The sequence below is a fragment of the Papaver somniferum genome, chromosome 6, assembly GCF_003573695.1.
Source record: "Papaver somniferum cultivar HN1 chromosome 6, ASM357369v1, whole genome shotgun sequence".
NCBI classification, from domain to species: domain Eukaryota; kingdom Viridiplantae; phylum Streptophyta; class Magnoliopsida; order Ranunculales; family Papaveraceae; genus Papaver; species Papaver somniferum.
Genome location: NC_039363.1, coordinates 102651025 through 102671709, shown reverse-complemented (window position 1 = coordinate 102671709; position 20685 = coordinate 102651025).

The following is a 20685-nucleotide window of genomic DNA, read 5'->3' as shown; positions in this document are numbered from 1 at the left end:
ATATGTACTTAAGAAAAAGGTGATTTGTTGATGCAGTACATATCATCATCTCGCTAGATCGTTTAATATCCATAGTGCTTGATTTTTTATTTTTTTTTGCGTATTAAACTTTAGAAATTCTTACTCAAGGAAATTACTTTCATTGATTCACTTGCAGAATATTGGAAACTTCATAAAGTACATCTGTCATGCCTTCAAAGGTACTTGTATGCCTACATTATCAAGAACTAGCAGTGGACGTCATCGTTGAAGGAAGACCATACTCTACTTTGTGAACTCCAACTGCTAAATGAGGCCTAAACAGTCTACATGGAGACACCAAGATGAAGTTCTGATTAGTGCAAATGCCATATTAATTAATCCCAAGCTATATTACTCATGCATCGACGGATTACTAGTCATTTTAATGCTTTTAGCTCTACATATCGTGTGATTGACACCTTGTGATGGAGAGTGAAAAATGTCATCGGTTATGCCAGTATTGTGTATCTCTGATCGAGTAAGATTTTTTTTTTGAATGTTAGCTTTAAAATCAATAACATACAACACGCTTTGTCTTTTGGTCCCAAACTGTTCCTTTGTGTATATATCTGAAACTGCGAAATTATTGCTTGCATTCATCTGTGAAACACTGTTTATACTTGAATATTCAATTTTCTGAGAGATGACTGTATCCGAACTCTGGTTTTTGATGTTCTATTATTGAGATCAAAATTACATATATTACATATAAAAGAAAAAACTACTTTTTCCTATTGTAGACGCTAAAATCTGTCGCTTAGTGCTAACATTTTATGAAAAGAATACAATAAACTCCCCAGATTAACTAAAACTGATCCACAAGTATGCCACCAAATAAACTTCATATCTAATCTGTATAAGTATAGGGCCAGAATTATTCCATCAGCACTGCCCGTTCTTCCTTTCAAATTTTATGGCCTTGTAGGATGACGTACCCTCTTTAAATTATGCCTAAGCAGCATCTACAGACAGAAATAATGCACAATAAATGAACAATAAAATCATTAATTCTTTTGCAACCTCAGCTCTCTCTCTCCATTTCTCTACTCCCTCTATTTTCTATAAAATCACTTCCATGTCAAAGTGGTTAATTATCAGTTTAATAACCTCGAAACTTACTGTTATGGAGTTAAATCCCAAGTTTAAAAATGAAAATTACAGTACATATACACATGTAATGAGTGCAAACCTAGTAGATACTCATGTGTACTAATAGAGCACCTAGTAGATATTGATATGCACTGAGTGAAAACCTAGCAGATATTCATATGTACTAATAGAACACCTAGTAGATATTTATATATAAAGAGTGAAAACCAGTACATACTGATATGTACCGAGTAGAAACCCAGTACATATTACGTTTACCATCCATGAATATATATTATAAACCAGTACATAGTAATTTGCACCGAGTAGAAACCCAGTACATATTACGCTTACCATCCATGAGTTTGTATAAATATCTACCGTAAAAAAATTACGCTTACCATCTCGATGTTCTAACAAATTATCATAGTGTACGTTATCTTATGTGGTCGGACCAGCATCATCTAACTTGAGACGAACATCCAATACTATTTTGTTACCCAAGTATTCACTGGCAACAAACATATGACACTAAGCAAGAGTATCCTGAATTGGAATCAAACATAGCACCAAATTCATAACTCTATAATACTTTATGTCTTCACCTATATAATGATTTTGTTCCATTGACAACATATTATATTTATAGATTTCATAATTAGAAACTCGAATGTTAAAATGACGCATACACCAATTGGGTGCTGCATATGCAGTTTCTTACAACATTTTTGTTTACCTATCGAATATCCTCCGGGTAGTTGAGATGAGAACAGAGACCTACTACCTTCATCATCAACAACCCCTCTATGTTGTTGTTGTTGTTGAACCTTCCTTATATCATCAATACCACCTAATCCAGAACCTCCACCACCACCACCGTCGTTACCTCCATTACCACTTTGATATCTAGTACAATTGGACGTTTTACAATGGATCTAAAAAATCTAGGGTTCATTCAATTTTATCAAAAAAAAAGATCACAATTCAAAATCATCCAAATCAAATAAAACTAGAGAGCGAAAGAATGAAAGAGCAGATCTCAAAGACCAATATCAACAGTAAAGAGAATAGGCTAATTAAAATTGTATCGTCTAGCAAATGATCCCTTATGAGGTGGAAAATTAGAAATGAAAAAAATGCAAATATTGAAATAAGAAAAACGACGATTCACCATTATATACTCATCCGGGTTTAGTTTATAGAGAGAGTTGGAATCTCTGGTTTTTTCCGTGAATCGCCATCGCCATCATCATCGCCAGAGCTCTCCAATTGGTGAAGAAAGAATTGATAAAACCGAATTAGATTTGACTAGAAGGGTTTTTTAGGCATTTTAAAAATACACTTTATAACTTCCGCACATGTTCGGACCGACGAGTAAAAAATCTGGTCCAAAAACATGTTTTTGGACCAGCGAGTAAATTTATTTTGGTGCTGGATTACACACTAAACGGTTCTTCTAAAACTGGATTAACCAGTAATTCCTAATTTGTGATTTGATTATGAGCAGGTGGGACCCAGAAAGATATTTTGAGTATATTTTTCTGGTACATCACGTGGATCTGAAGTTTTATGTATTTTTGGACAGATAAAGTTAATGGTTTTTTATTGTGCCGATAGGGCGTCCGGTTTTGTTGCTTCCCTTTAGATATGTTTATTTTTCTAAAGAGAAGATAGATTCCGATGATTTTTAAATTCACGACTAGTTTTTCCACTATCTACCCATTCATGTGCATGATTTTAGAGAATACTTCGATGTTGATTTGATCCAAGCCATTGTGGATCCTGGTAAAATTGGGGCCTATGTACTTAATTGGGGTCTATAACTACATGATAAAATAGGTTTATTGGGAGAAAATTCATAGAAATCCCTTATCCAATATTTATATTAATGCCCAATATATCCTTATTAAATTAGTGCTAATTCGGATTATTGAATAATGTTTAATCAAGTTAATCCTGAAATTAACTTTCATTAATCGATAATCAAAACTTGTAAAAAAAATTAATTTTTTACTCGATCCAGAATCGGTTTATATTAGTGCATTTATAAACCGATTCAGGGTTGAGTTTTATGCTTAGGAAGATGTAAACCCAGAATCGGAGTTTGATCAATACCCACATAAACCGATTCCAAAAATCGGGCTTTTGTAATGTACATGTAAACTGATTATTCCTTGCACTCAGAAACAAAATATTCATTACATAGTTTAGGAAATTATCCCACTACATATATATAGGACTCGGTATGGGAATTCTAGAATTTGACACATCAAATGCTCATCGACGAACCTCCGAGCACGTCGGTACAACGTCGTATATTCTTTGTGGTGAATGAACTTTCTTTCCCCATGACGAATTCTCCATAACCAGTTGAAACGTGCCAGCTGAAATTCAACGAATTCTTATATATTAGTATGTGAACTAGTGTAGTTGACATGGGTATAAAAATGATAGCATTACTCACTTTTTCCCTAAGAGGAGATCGTGGATGATAGTGGTAAACCATATTTCTAACAATTACGTACTCTCGTATTGCGCCTTTTATGTAGTTGAATCGAAAAGCCAAGTCTCTCCATTTTTGGTTATTGGGGTTCGCGGTACTCCCGTAAAAGAACTCTTTAACTCTCTTCCAAAACATTGAATAGATTTCATTCGGACGTTCGCGAAACGTATTAGCAAAGGATTTCACCAGACACAAATCTTCAAACGGTTCCCATTCCATTTTCTAGGCTAAGTGTGTGATGTGGGAGTGGCTCAAAGAGGTTATCCTTATATAGATGAAGTCTCAACGGCTATTTTTTTTGAATTCAATTCAAACAATCAGATTTTATATATTATCAAATAGACCGATTTTGTCCTTACAAAATCATATAAATTTGCCTCTAACAAATCGGGCTTTTGTAAAGCACATGTAAACCGATTCTCAAAGTTACAGAACTTTTCTTCAAGAAAATCGGATTACATATTTATACATGTAAACCGATTATCAAAGTTACAGAACTTTTCTTCATAAAAATCGGATTACATATTTATAAATGTAAATCGATTCTAAAAGTTACAGAACTTTTCTTCATAACAATCGGATTACATATTTGTACATGAAACCCGATTATAAAGCTGAACATTTGGGAAACTGTCAGAATCAGATTACATATAGTTATATGTAAACCGATTCTGACAGAAAAAATGCTAGAATCCTCCATTTTTCCACACACATTAAGTCATTCATAAACTAGAAACCAGATTAAGTCATTCATAGACTAGGAGTGTAACCAAACATAATTCGACAATAAGTTTAAGATGGGACATAAGTTTTGACTCCATAATTATACATACTTAAAGATATAAACATGAATACAACCATTCATTCATGAACATCCCCACCACGACCACGTCCACCGCGTCCTCGTTTACTAGGTTGGGCGCTGCTCGATGCACCTTCATACATCTTTTTGGTAGAGGCTCTCTTTATCTTCTTCTTTGGCTCATCATCCTCCTCCTCCTCAGAATAATCCTCATCCTGCTCCCCAAACTTTGCACCAGCTTCTACATCTTCGAGACCGTTCAGTTCATCAATTAGATTTTCATTGGCCTTCACATTTTTCCCTTCCATGATTTCTAGATTTTCCCGGGTTATCAAGTGTCGGACTCGTCTTCTCTGTTTCAATTTCAAATAACAAACATTCAATATATAATTCTAAAACCATTAACAAAATCGTAATTGAGTAACAATACGCACCAAGTATTCGAGAGTCGTATCTTTGTCCTCTATAATGGGCCTCTCATCTACTCGTATCACTCGAGTATGCGAAACATTGAGGTACCACCATGTAACGCATAATTGCCTCTTCATCTGTTCGAGATGGACCAACCAAAGGATATTTGTGAAACGCTCTGTTATCCCAATAATCACATGATGGGAAAGGCCGGTGAAAAATGACAATATCATTGTCATGTGCTTTGGTTTTTGTCTCATTGAAGTTGAAATCCTTGTGCGCCTTTGGGATTTTTTGTATGTAACTGCATTTTCTTGCGACTCTCGACGGGTTGTACATTACATATCCTCTTGGGTGAAACAAAGGCCCATGATATTCACCTTGCTCTGGGCACCCAACCTTCTTTCCTTTTCCTTTTCCTTTAGCCAAAGCCTCCTTGTAAGGATCAAAGACAACATCCTTCGTCGTCAAGTTGTCTAACTGGCGTCTCAAATTCAGATAATCCATTCTTTGTTTCTTCGGCTTATTTCTGTAAGTGTACTTGTTTCCATAGTTCTATCCGTCCCAATCCTTGTTCTCAAAATCCCTTTTAGCAAATATTGTGAAGTGCAAATATATCCACGCCTGCAGAAAAGACATATTCCCTCCGAGTTGGTTCCTTTGATCCCTAGAAGCCTTTCTCAACTCCGTCAAAGAGTGTGCAAGGATGGAAGTGCCCCAAGAGTAGTCCTGTATCTTGCCAAATGGTTGCAACAACTGGATAAAGTTGGTGTTCACACGGGCACTGGAAACGTCGGGGAAGATAACAGCTTCAAGGATATAGAGGACATACGCATTGGCCGTGGCGATGATACATTGCGGCGTCACCTCTTTTCCCTCAGTACAAAACTTCTTTGTTTCCATAAAGTTGCTCCTCAGCCTCGAGAGATGGAATATCCTCTGTTTTGCCTTGCCTACTAGCATCTTCTTCTTGGTCTTCTCCTCATCCCATTGGAACACTTCCTTGGTCCACGCATAAATCTTGTCCCACTCAATCTCTTGCATGTACTCTTTGTGCTTCACGGCTTTACCTTCTATGCTTAGCCCGGTAATGAACTTCGCATCATTTGGAGTTATCGTCATTTCTCCAAACGGAAGATGTAAAGTATCTGTTTCCCTGTAGTATCTCTCGGAAAAGGTGGAACAAAGAGGTCTGTCATAACCAAGGTGGCCCAAATTGTTGACCACAGAAAGCAACCCCGTACGATTGACTAGATCGACCACTTCCGAAACTTCTCCACTAGTTGATTCATCAGTTATAAGTGGCCATTGCCTCATCTTACTCACTGACGTTCCTAGCTTCATAAGACGAACGACATGCTTGTGATCCTATAAAACCAAACAACCACTATGGACAACAATCAAAACACTACACGGATAATAATGTTTACATTACATGGCACAAGGTTTAGGTACTTACTATGGTATTGTAGATGACGCCGGCCCAACTGCCTTTGTAACCCCATAATACATTTCCTCCATCAGCTGGTATCCCTAAAGGTGGATCATCAGGGCCGCGAGAAAACATCTTCAGCTCTTCGGTCATGTGGTCACCTTCCTTCTTTTTTGGAACTTTTTTCTTCTTACCTTTTTCTTTAGGGGCTCCTTCTTGTTCTTGAATGACTTCTCTTATCTCTTTATCACCTTCCTTTTCACCTTCTTCTTTATCACTTTCACTCTCATCGCTTTTACTCTCATCACTTTCTTCTTCACCACCTTCCTTGTCACGTTCTTCTTTATCACTTTCACTCTCATCACTTTCTTCCTCAACACCTTTCTTGCCACGACTATCTTCATCACTTTCACTCTCATCACTTTCTTCTTCACCACCTTCCTTTCCACGTTCTTCTTCATCACTTTCACTCTCATCACTTTCTTCTTCACCACCTTCCTTGCCACCACTTTGTACCTCATTAACTCCTTCATCACTTTCTTCTTCTTTGTCACCACCTTGTTGTTCAATAGGTGTTTTGGGATCAGATTCTTCATGTGTTGGTTGCTCCGCTTGTGGTGGTGGGTCATTGATGATGATCCCTTTGGATTTACTCCCCGTGCCCCTTGGGTTTTGGTGGGAAGCATTCAAATTTTTACCGTCTTTTCGACGAGGTCCCAAAGGCTTAGGAGTAGCATGGTCATATTTCTTCTTATATTTCTTTTCGGCTTGATTTTTTTGCCTGTAGAATACGGATTTAAGCAACAAAAAACAATGGAATAGAAAGCATTTTTAAAGTCAGGGTATATAATCGATTTACTCGATATACATATGAAATCCGATTCCAAAAATATAAAATTAACAATCGGATTTTTGCAAGTGCTAACGTGAACCGATTCACGAAATCGGTTTACTCGATATACATATAAATTCCGTTTCTGAACTAAACAATCGGTTTTTGTTAAGACATATGTAATCCGATTCCAACAAAATAAAATCCAGGAAGATTGGCTACAACAATCGGGCTATTTATAGACTAACGTTTCCCGATTCCTTTTCACATGTAGAACAATCGGACTATAAGTTTATGAACATAATCCGTTTCTAATAAGAATCGGGTTACTTCGTGACTAACGTAATCCGATTCTGTGAACACTGGAATTTTTTGATTTCAAAATTCTCGATTTCTAACCTAAAGCATGTTACTAAAACCTAGTTTAGAGGATTGGGTCGATAAAAAAGTACCTGATTCAACCAATTTCTTCCTCCTGTGCGATACGAGACGCTTCAGATTGTTCTTGCACTTCCTTCGTTCTATTTCGAATCGCTTCAACAAGTCCGGGATTGTCTTCACTATAATGATTCCTGTTAGTAGCATACTTAGTTCTTGGATTCGTCATTTTATGAAAGAAAGAAACGATTAATCGTTTTTGAATCGTCGATCATCGACGATTTTTGGTTTCAAAAAAATGGAAAAAGAGGGAGTGGAGGAGATGAATCGGTTTTTATGTTTAAAATAAAAACTGATTTTTGTTAGTTAGGTTTATTAAGGATTGATGGAGATAATTTAGTAACATTAATTTTTTTTGAAGGTAATTTTGGTAGTTTACATAAATATTAGACACCCCTTATCATTGTGAATTGGTAGATGAAGTAATCTATAGGCCCCAATTTAGCAAGGTTGTGAATGATGCACTGCACACGTGAATGATTTTGGCGATAAAATTTTCTCAGTTTAGCTTTCCTCGTGATGGAAAACTTACCCATGACTCATAGGGAGCAGTGTGGCAAATTTTGTTTTCCCATCTTTTTTTTTTGACTTAAAGAAAGAAAATCGATTACAGAAGAGCATTCAGCCAGTGATTGTCTAGCCAATAGTTTGGCCTGAGCTGGGAGTATCCCAAATTAGCTAAATTACAGATGTCTTTAAAGTTTTTGGACTTAAATTCCTTATAAAATTAGCTACTAAAACTGTTTATCAAAAGCATAATTTTTTCAACAATGCAGTTTGCTTCCCAGCCAGTTGATTTCTCCTTCTTTTGCATTCTCTTAGTGAGTTTTTTGTTGCTTCCAACAATGTCTATTTGACTGCACTTCAAAAGTCTTGCCCGTTGTAGTGTTTCCAATGCTGCTAAGTTGTCCCCTTCATCTCTGGAGTGGGCTCTGATGGAGAAATTCCTCCTTCCGACTGTGGTACCTGTTGAAGTTTATATGCATATTCCAATTCCTGTGAGTTCAGTAATAGTATCATAACTGGCCAAATAGTAAAAGGTCATATAATCATTTTCAATCTCATGTATAGAGCTAGTTATGGGTCTTTGAATATTAGTCCTCTGTTGGTTGGAAGTATAATAGTTCAGGTGCTTTATGATCTGATTTCCCGTAGTCATTGGATTTGGTTGTGTGTCTTGAAAGGTTTCTTCACACCTTGTATTCCAGACAAACCAGCTTATTGTAGCACAAACTTCTGCCCAGCTGCCCCAATGAGAAGGGAAGTTATTAACCTTGAACCAGTTTGCACACCGTTCAGTTGTAGTGTTGCTGTTTGTGGTTGCTCTCTCCAAGTTGATGTTGCACCTTGTCCAAACTACCTTTGTGTAATCATATTCCATAAATAGATGCTTACTGGTTTCTGGGTGTTTCTTACAGATCTTGCAAGGAGGGTCAATGTGAGGCATAAAGGACGATAGGTAAGCATTTAGGGGAAGCAAATTAGTTTTCAACTTCCAAGCAAAAATCTGAATCCTAGGAATGGTGTCCATTTTCCACAATTTCGCCGCGGTTTTATCAAATGGTTGCCTTTTTTTGTTAACAAGAATGTTATACATTGATTTAACAGTGAATATCCCCTGAAGATTGTGATTCCATCTGAGAATGTCAGCTTTCTCTGGCTGGATAGTTACGGTATGCACAGATAGGAAGTTGGTTTCAAAAAAAAGGTCTGAGAGGAGAGGAATATTCCATTGATTGTTTTCTATAAGATCACTGACAAGGTTTGGGACATTATGCCTAGGTCTATGAAGTGGTTCAAGGGGTTCCACTTGACCTGGAATCCATAAGTCTTTCCAGATGCTAATGGATGTGCCATCCCAAACTTCGCAGATGCAATGTTTTTGGACCAGTTTGATACCTTTATGGACGCCTTTCCAAGCCCAAGAAGCACCAACAACACAGGTGGCGTGGAAAGGATTAGTGTTGGGATAATATCTAGACTTCATGGACTTAGCATAAAGGGAGTTTGGCTGGTGGAACAGCCTCCAACCATTCTTGGCAATTAAGGCCAAGTTCCATTTTCTCATTTTTTTCATACCATTTTCCCCATTTTCTTTATCTTTGTTGAGATTGTCCCAAGCTTTTATATAAAAACCTTTCTTTTTCCTATCCTTTCCCCACCAGAAATCCCTCATTATGCCAGTATCTCTCTTGGTGATTTATTTTGGCAATATGAAAGAAGACATGGTATAAACAGGAATGGTTTCCAACACAGTTTTAGTCATAACATTTCTACCAGCTGGGGACAAATTCTTCCATCCCCAACCCTTGAGTCTATTTTCCATGTTATCAGAGACATTTTCGAAAGATATTATTTTAGATTTATTTGTGAATAAAGGTGCCCCTAGGTATTTGTCATTTATCGAGATTTTCTTAACATGGAGGATGTTAACAATGTCTTTGGAGAGAGTCCCAGAGACTTTTGGGTAGAAAAAGATACCAGATTTGTGGAAATTTATCATTTGTCCAGAAGTTTTGCCATAATCAGTTAGCAAATCCAGAAGGTTCTTGCTCTGGCTGATTGTGGCTTTGGAAAAAATCAGGCAGTCATATGCGAAGAGTAAATGACTGATGGAGGGTTTTTTTTTGGAAATTTTATAGCCAAAAATATTTCCTAGTTGCTCGGCATTGGATAAGGTTCTAGAAAAAGATTTCATGCACAAAATGAAAAGATAGGGAGATAGAGGGTCTCCCTGTCTTAAACCCCTAGTGGATTTGAAAGAGTTACATGGGATACTATTAACTAGAATAGCAGTGGTGCTAGTACTAATGCATTGGTAGATGAGATTGCACCAATCTTAGCAGAACCATATTTTTCCTAATATGGCCATTAGAAAGCTCAATTCAAATCTATCGAAAGCTTTGACCATGTCAATCTTTATACCCATGAAGCCAATCTTCCCTTTTTTCTTCCTCATGGAGTGAATGATTTTGTGAGCCACAAGGATGTTATCAAAGATCTGTCTTTGGTTAACGAAAGCCGATTGATAGGGGGAAATGATGTTAGGGAGAAATCCTTTCATTCTGTTAGAAATGACCTTGGATATTATCTTGTAGACTATGTTGCATAAGCTGATTGGTCTATAATCACCAGGGCAAGAAAGATGTTGAACCTTAGGAATCAAAGATATGTAAGTTTTGTTTATTTGTTTGAGCATATGACCACTGGCGAAGAAGGAAGTAACAGTATCCATAATATCCCTATGAATAAGGTCCCAGTTTTTTTTGGAAAAAACAGGCGGGAAAACCATCTGGGCCACGACTGGCATTTGGCGGCATACTAAATAAAGCAGTCCTGACTTCCTCAATGGTTGGGGGAGACATGAGAGCAACATTTTCAGCCTCAGTAATGGAAGAAGGAATAAGGTTGACAATGCTCTCATTGATTATGGGATTAGAAGAGGTAAGAATATTAGTGAAGTGGGACGTGAGACAAGAGCTTATCAGTTCTCTTCCTTCTATCCACTCAGAATTTTCATTAAAAAGCCCTACTATGTTGTTTCTTCTTTGTCTAATTGAAGCATTCAAGTGAAAATAATTAGTATTCTTATTTCCTAAAGCAATGAACTTTTCCTTACCCTTGATTTTTAACATTTCTTCTTCATAGTTATAAAGTTTGACCAGCTCAGTCTTAGTTCTGAGGAAACTAGGATCATTGAGTTTAGTGGAATCATTAGAAAGGTGATCTTTTAGCGTAATATTTAAGGTTTTTATGTTAGCCTGGATATTTCCAAAGTTGTTTCTGTTCAAGAGGCTTATATCTTTTCTGACTTCAACAAGTTTATGAGTTAGTTTGAAAGCAAAGGAGCCTTGGGTATCAACCCTCCAAGCCTCCTGGATGATGTCTCTACAACTCTGTTCTTCAAGGTATAAGCCAAAAAACTTGAAAGATTTAAATTTACTAATGTTGGGATCAAAATTTAAGACAATGGGAGAATGATCTGATCCTATGGGAGGGAGATGCTTAATTAGAGCATTAGGGAAATTGGAAGACCAATCAGGGTTAGCCAACCCTCTATCCATTCTTTCTTATATTAATTTCTCATCCTCTTGCTGGTTGGACCAGGTAAAGGGAAATCCATGGAAGCCTAGGTCAATCATTCCTAAATGGTTGAACATATCCCTGAATTTTCTAATTTTAGTGTTGTTAGGGGGGGTTACCCCCTCGTTTTTCACTAGCATGGAGGATTAAATTAAGATCACCAATGATAAGCCAAGGAATGTTACCAATGTTGGCCATTCTTTTAACAAGAGACCAGGACTCATCTTTCTTTTCATTGTGAGGAGATCCATACATACAAGTAAGGAGCCATTCAACATTATGTTTTTGGGACCAAACAAACAATCAATCTGGTTTATGTCCTGGTGAATGATGTCTAACTTAACACTATTATCCCAACAGAGAGCAAGACCACCGGCAGCATAGTTGACCGGAGGAAAGAAAGAATGGTTATAGTAACTAGATTGGTGAAAGACTTTTCCCGCATAGTCATTTTTGTTTTTAGTTTCAGATAAGAATATTATGTTGGGGTTTTCTTCAGCTATGATATTTTAAAGATTTTTCCTAGTTGCTAAAGTTCCTATACCTTGACAGTTCCAAGAGACAAGCTTAAAAAACTGCCAGAAATACGAGACAAGGGGATAGTCAACGATAATCAGAGTGTTAATAGAGTAGTTGCTAGCATGCTTATAATGGGAAAATGCAGTGGACAAGATACAAACATTCACAAGATAAAGTAAGTTATTGGGGATGCAATCATAGATAAGGAAAATGCAATTGATAAGATTGCTAACCTGGATGCGAGTAGGGCTAGTGAGAGTAAGCAAAAGGCCTTCAGGAACAACAAGTTCAACTCCTCCCTTAGCAGTCTTTGTCAATTGATTTGAACCTTTGTCTATTTTTCTGGATTTAATACATTTGATTTTTTTGATTCTAGGGTTAGGGATTGAGAAAGACCCTGTACTGAAATTGGGGATAGAAGAATCTGTAGTCTCAATAGTGGGGATATTATCAGTGGAGATGGTAGTTGAGAGGTTTAGTTTGAATTTCTTTTTAGTGTGGCTAGGGTTTGAGATTTTTCTTTTCCCAAAGAGAGAAGAATTATAACTGGTTTGGGGAGAAGAAATGGGAGAAGAAAGTTTTGAATTTTTGTTGGTTTTCCTGGTCCATTTTCTAATTGAAGGAACCGGAATAGAAAAGGACGGTTCACATCTATTTTTGTTTGTTGGGATAGGTTCAAAACCTGGTGGGTATTTTGGTTCGTCAAGGGAAACGGGGTTGATTGGGGTGGGTTTAGGAGTCATGATGACTCGATGTTGAAAAGGGTTATAGTTATAGTTGTCTATGGAGTGGGATTTGATTGTTAACTGAGAAGATTTACCTCTTATAAGTTGTTGCTTCTCGAGATCAGGCTGTGAAATTTGCAGATGGTTTAGATATAGATGCTCCACTGTAAGATGATGATTTCGAGATCTAGTAGAATCTTTCTTTTGGATAATTTGCTTCTTAGATATCATCAGATTTTCAGACTAGATAGATGGAGCTGTTAGGACAACAAAAGGGTTGTTTCTTAGATGTTGTTCTGCAACAGAGAAAGATAAAGGGTTTCGGTCACAGAGCATTCTAGCATTTGACATGGTTTGTAGTTGGTTGGCTCTTTCTTGTTTCTCCTAAGCTAAAGCAGCAGCAAGAATGTCTCTTCTCTTTTGGTTGCAGTTTTGCTTGGAATGGTCGAGAGTTCTTCAAAATTGACATAACTTGAAAGGCTGAAGAGAGTATGAGAATTCTATCCAGGTTTTGACTCCATCAACCATACCGTCAGTTCCATAAGGAAGTCTTGTTGTGACCTCAACATCAACTATACATTCAACATTTTTTTCATAGTAATCTCTTCCACAGGGATCCTTAAAGAGAATAAACTTCCCAGCTGGTAATGCTATTTCTCGTAAAGCACTTAAGTGATGTAATCAACAGGAACACGCTTCATTGTTATGTTTAGAAGAACTCTGCCAAATTCCTCTTCCTTGATTCTGTGAGGGCCTTCAAAAGGAATCTGAATAACGGATAATATAGAATCATTGATGATCCATGGCTTTGGATAATTTACAACTAATATATCTTGAGCATCATTGAACTTGAAGTGATAGAAATTCTTCCTTTTCTGGTAAGGTGATATTTGAACATCCCTTTTGAGATTCCAGAATTTTCTTACATAGGCTAAGGCTTCAGAGATAGTTACATTGATATTGGAGTGGAGTTTGCCAATAACACTCCATTTGTCATCTTGAATAGGTTTTGGTTTGAGGGAAGATTTGTTTTGGATGATCAGAGGCCTTAGTTTATTAGGAATTGTTAGGTTATGTTGTATGTTCTCAGCAAGCTCCTCTATGGTAGCATTAGAGGAAGAGGAAGCCATGATAGTGAAATTTTGATTGTTTAGGAGTTTAAGAGAATGCAATTCCCAGTTGAAAGTTGTGTGGTTTTCCTGATTGTATAGAATTATTATTCTTAGATTGGCATGGGAATGTTTTAATATTGAGTTTGGAAGAAGGTGATGGTGTGAGGGTTTTGACCAGTATTTGACCTTGTTTTTGGATTTTTGGGAGCAGGAGAGATAGGAAAATGACACTTCAATGTTTTTTTGATTGAAGAGGTTTTTCTGGGTATCAATATCCAGGGATGGAGCTATCTTGTAGCTGATAACGATTCTCTTGTCCACAGAGCAATCAGACGGACCTAAAGCAGGTCTAGTAGTGGTGGAATTACGGTCAAGATTTTTTTTTAGGTAATTAATGAAACCTGATGAGAAAGGGGCACTACATATGAATATAATACAAACCGTGACCCTCTGGGAGGCTAGGTATTGCAGAAGTATTTGTTTCTAGATGGGTGAAGGTTGTAACTTTGGAGTTTATTGTGACGTATTGCTTGGTCGAGATAAGAATACGACAAAGGTGTTGGTGAGCCGGAAAATCTTTGGATGTTTTTCGAAGATCAGGCGAGCTTTCAGGGAGGAGAAATTTGATGTTATCTGAGAGCCGATTGCCTGAAAAACCAAAGGACATAGAGGTTAGGGAAGGTGAATAGCAAACGACATAAGTATTCATAAAGAACATTAAGATCAATTTATTAATATTGACTATGGAGGATATTTATAATCTCTGCAAGAATATATCAAGACCCCTGACTAGGGAGGATATTGTTAATCAATTTATCAAAAACGACATAAGTTTTTCCATAGTCTTTTGAATTGAGGATAATCAAAAGACTATGAGTTTGTATATAAATCACTGCAAGCATATCATTACGAATAAACCATAGGAACCAGTAAGAGGGGATGCACACTGCTTCAGCCATGAGAAATTCAGGACCCTTGTATACTATCCCAATATTTAAGACATCGGTTCCTGCTGAAAGTGTGGAGATTATAGCTAGACCCGATAGAGTGCTGATACCGGTACAATGGCCTACTTTCTTACGGACAGTGGTCGGAGAACATGAAGTTATCGATCTTAATGGAGAAGATGATTCCGTTGCCCGTAGATGAAAAGGTAATGGGAGGGCATCAAAAGAGGACGTAGAGAGAAGAATTGGTACCAGTCTGTTGAGAGATTTTGGCTTAAAACCGAAAAAGAAGATAAAGCAAGAATGATGATTTGAAAGCAAGAGAATAAAGACTGGATATTTTGGTTTACCTTTGAATTTAATTTTCCATTTTCTGTTGTCCCAAGGTAGTGATTGAATGAAGTATTTGTGTTCTTTATTTTTCTGAGAATTGTTTTTGTTGATTTGTTTACTAAAATTTTGAGAGGGTTCTAACGGACAAGTGGTTTTTATTTTTGGGTTCAAGGATGTTTGAGATTGTTGAAAGTTGTTTTTTAAGTTCAAGTTATTGATTGATTGGATTGTTAAAACTGTGGGAGTTGTTTCAGGGATTGATAATTTGGTTACTAATTTTGGTATTCTTGCTGCATCCATTGGAGAGTTTGAAGTTGTTCATTGATGGTATTCTATCGATTCATTGTTTTGTTTTTCCATCTGTCCTGTAAAAAAAATAAAAAAATAAACTTCACAAGTTATAAAGGGAGATATACCAATCTTTTAAGAGAATACCAATCTATAAATCCAATGGTCAGGATTTTTTGTTTTATATGAAATGGTATTGGTATCTCCGATAGAGATTCGGTATCTCCTTTATAAATCCAGAAAAAAGACAGCCGATTGTACATGCAGTATCATCAATTTCTCTTCGCGTAACAATCGTATTCAACTTGATAAATTATGAAAGCAGTGGATTTTAGGGAAAACAAATTTTTTTAGGGGAACTTTTTTTTTTTTGGAGCGAACAAATTTTTAGTTTGTTCATTTTGACTCCACTATGGACAACCGGAAAATGACTTGGCAAACGGGCAAATTGGGTGCTCCACCTATTGCGAGTCTTGATCAGCTGTGCGTCTCTTGTCAAATCGTGCGGATCATCAACAGCTGCCAGCGACCTGCCTTAATACGCGCGTGTAAATCCGTTGGAGACTCAACATAATCCGCACGGCCATTCTCTGCCCGCCAACGAACAAATCTTAACGGCTACAAATTCATTAATCCAACGGCTCTTTTTGGTTTCCTATAAATACTACTCATTTCAACTCAAAATTCACACCTTCACCTTTAAATATCACTCAAAATAATCTAAAAATGCCTCCCAGAGTATCTTCCAGAGTTCGTGGTTGAAAATACACTCTAGAAGAAGATTTATCTATTTGTAGAGCTTATACTTTTCAAACAAATGATATTATCAACGATATGAAGCCGTGTCTATTTATACTTGTTGGGAGACATTTTTTAGAATGTTCGTCGCAGAAGCATGGATCTTGTTTAATCGTGAGGCTGAAGGATTTTCACGTCGTTTTAGTGTAATTAGTTTGGGAATATTGCAATTCCTACGTCTACGAGTGCACAATCACCGTAATATATTGAACGGTGAAGGTGTAGATGAAGTGGAACCAAGAACACTAGTAATGTGGGAAGTATCTCACGATAGACCTTTCTCCTTCGAAGCTTGTTTTAACATTCTTAGAGAGATCAACAAATTCAACCCCTTCATCTCCTAGATGCTCCACCACCCGGAAATTGAATGAGAAAATTAATTAACAGTGATGTAGTAGTTGCTTTAATCATCTGTATTTGCTTTAATCTACTGTAGTTACTTTAATCCAATGTAGTATGCTTTTAATATAAGAAATCATCAACTTAGTTATAATATTGATGGTGCAAAAGTGAAAAAAATTTTCATTAATTAATAATTACATAAACATAACATAACACAAAATACAAAAATATAGTGAATTAATTGGTTTTTACACTTTAATCAGTCCACTCCACCAAGAAACACCTAGGATATTTCCAACAGTGCTTTTCGTATGTGTCTTCTTCTGTAAAAGTGTAGAAATGCATAAAAGTCCTGCAACCGGGCTTTGAGTATCCACTGATTCTCTAAGGACAATGTTTGGACTCGTGATCTTCATCTCCACCGTGCTCGCAGTGTAATAAATTCTTCTTCAATTTGGCTTTAAGTTTGAAGTTTCTTCACAGTGTTACAAACTTCTATTCTTTCTATTTAACCTTCATAATATCGTCTAGCATATGTAGTTCCTCTAGAAAGTTCAGACCTTGACATTATAAATACCTGATCTTGTCCGGTCGTGATTCAATGATCATTTTGATTCTTGAAAAACCTTCATGTGCACACTTTGAATACATCCAAGGGCATTGCATCAGACCGAGGTTATCCATGAAAAATAACAGATATACGTTTTTGCTTCGACACCTAATATTTGCTTCCCTTTGCTTTTAGAAAACATGGTGGATGGTGTTGGCTGAGACTAATTTATGTTGGTTGGTTGAGAATGAAAATTATGGTGGTATTGATAAGATTAAATAGAGCCGTTATTTTATAGCCGTCGGTAATTCATGTAGGGCGGTCTAGGTGAAACCGCGCAGTTCTACTTTGACCGCCAACGGTTACATAACCAACGACTCTAATTTCTTACCCTACAAATTCAACTCATTCCATTTCCAAATCCACACCTTCAATATTATTTTCTCTTTCTAAAACTCTTAATCTCTCAATCTATAAAAATCTGTCTGCAAGGATTCATGGTCCTAAATTTACTAAAGAAGAAGATTTAGCCATTTGTAAAGCCTATGTTTAGCATACTATAAAAAATGTTATGCGCGATGAAGATATGTCAGTCACGTCTTTTTGGAACAAAATTTTCACAATGTTCGTTTCAGAAATAGGGAACCCCGGAAACCGAGATGCTGATGGTTTGTATGGTCGTTTTAAATTGATTAATCGTGCAGTCACCAGATTCCTTGATCGGGTAACAAAAATTAATCGGGAAAAATTTAACAATATAACTGAAGCTGAATTGATCCAAATAGCTATGAAATGACTAGGGCACCAACCACAATATTTTCGATATCAACCTATAAGACAATATACCTTGCGTGATCTACTATAGACAAAAATTGTCAAGAAGATAATAATCACAAGGTATACACTTGGTATATAGTTTCTAATTCGAAACTTGAACCTTAAACTCAACCCAAGTGTTTCAGATTAACTCAAAAGTGATTACTTTAATTATAGCTTAAATTAATTATATTGCAGAAAGTAAAGTAAAAGCACACAACATGATTCTGTAAACGAGGAAACCACAAATGCAGAAAACCCCCGGGACCTAGTTCAGTTTTGAATACTCTCAGAATTCAGCCGCTATACAAAGACACTACCAACTTCGTATAATTGAAACCAAGGGATTAAAAACTGAAAATAAAAGGGATTAAGATAGAAAACCTATGGGTTTCCTCCCATTAGCGCTTGGTTTACCGTCCTTAGCTCGACTTGGCATTCTACTTACTACTCCTCTAGAGGGAGTACATCAACAAGGTTGATCTCTTTCGTTTCCGCATCAAACTGTTCATAATAGGGCTTTCAACGATGCCCATTCACTTTAAGCTCCTTTCATGTTAACAAGCTACGAATCTCTACCGCGCCATGAGAAAAAACATTAAGCACAACAAAAGGTCTTATCCAACGAGATTTCAATTTACTAGGAAATGAATGAAGGCGAGAATTAAACAAAAGAACTTTCTGTCCAACAATAAATTGTTTTCTAGAAATCCTACTATCATGAAAAGCCTTTGTTTTCTCCTTGTAAATTCGTGAACTTTCATATGCATCATTACGAATTTCTTCTAGTTCACTTAACTGAAGTTTTCGTTGATTACTAGGCCCGTTCATATCCATGTTGCATTGTTGAATAGCCCAAAAAGCCTTATGCTCTATTTCAACAGGAAGGTGACAAGGTTTACCGTACACAAGCCTGTAAGGAGACATCCTAATAGGTGTCTTGTATGCGGTTCGGTATGCCCATAATGCATCATTGAGACGTAAACTCCAATCCTTCCTTGATGCATTCACTGTTTTCTCCAGAATGGACTTTACTTCTCGGTTAGAAACTTCTGCTTGCCCGTTTGTTTGTGGATGATACGCTGTAGCAATCTTGTGAGATATGTTGTGCTTTTTCAACAAGCTCTGAAAGAACTTATTTCGAAAGTGTGATCCTCCATCACTTATTATGGCCCTTGGGGCTCCAAACCTTGCAAAAATCTGATCCTTAACAAAATCTGTACCCGCTTTAGAATCATTAGTAGGGGTGGCTTTAGCTTCCACCCATTTCGACACATAATCAACATCAAGTAAGATATAATATTTCCCAAAAGAATTAACAAAAGATCCCATAAAATCTATACCCCATACGTCAAAAAGTTCTACAAAAAGAATAAACTTATGTGGCATTTGATTTCGGGCACCTAGATTGCCTGTTCTTTGACATCTATCACAAGTTGTACAAAAAACATACGCATATTTAAATAAAGTAGGCCAATAGAAACCACTTTCAAGTACCTTAAGAGCGGTTCTCTTTGCTCCAAAGTGTCCTCCACAAGCGTACGAATGACAAAAAGACAATATAGAATTATATTCAGATTCGGGTACGCACCTTCGTATAATTTGGTCTGCACAATGTTTCCATAAGTATGGATCATCCCAAATATATTGATTTGCTATCTTTTTCAGTTTGTCCCTCTCAGCACGAGACAAATTCTTGGGTATTTGTTTAGACACTAAATAATTCACAATATCAGCATACCATGGTTCTGAAACTGCAATTGAGAATAGTTGCTCATCTGGGAAGCTTTCACCCAACGAGATATCTTCTTTGTCTACATTAAGACGACTCAAGTGATCCGCAACAGTGTTCTCAATTCCTTTCTTGTCTTTAATTTCGAGATCAAACTCTTGTAAGAGTAATATCCATCGAGTGAGCCCTGGTTTCGCCTCCTTTTTTGCAAGTAAGTACCTAAGTGCTGCATGATCAGAAAACACAACAACTTTTGTACCACTTAAATAAGAACGAAAATTTTCCATCGCAAAAAAGATTTCTAATAACTCTTTTTCTGTGGTCGTGTAATTTTTTTGAGCATCATTCAACGTTCTGGAAGCATAATAAATTGCATGAGGCAACTTCCCAGTACGTTATCCCAATACTGCACCGACCGCATAATCACTAGCATCACACATTAACTCGAATGGCTTACTCCAATATGGTGGTTTCATAATAGGGGCTGTTATCAAAAGTTCTTTCAAACGATTGAATGCTGCCAAACACTTCTCATCGAAGTTAAAAACCACATCTTTTTGCAAAAGGTTGTATAATGGTGCTGCAACCTTGGAAAAGTCATTGATAAACCTGCAATAAAATCCTGCATGACCAAGAAAAGAACGAATTTCCCTGACTGTAGTGGGAGGAGTTAGAGCACGAATAAGATCAATCTTAGATTTATCAACTTCCAATCCGTTAAAAGATATAATATGGCCTAAAACAATGCCATGAGTTACCATAAAATGACACTTCTCCCAATTTAGCACAAGATTAGTTTCAACACATCGTTTAAGAATTAATGTAAGGTTATCCAAGCACAAATCAAATGAATCACCATACACACTGAAATCATCCATAAAAACTTCGATAATGTTTTCGACATATTCAGAA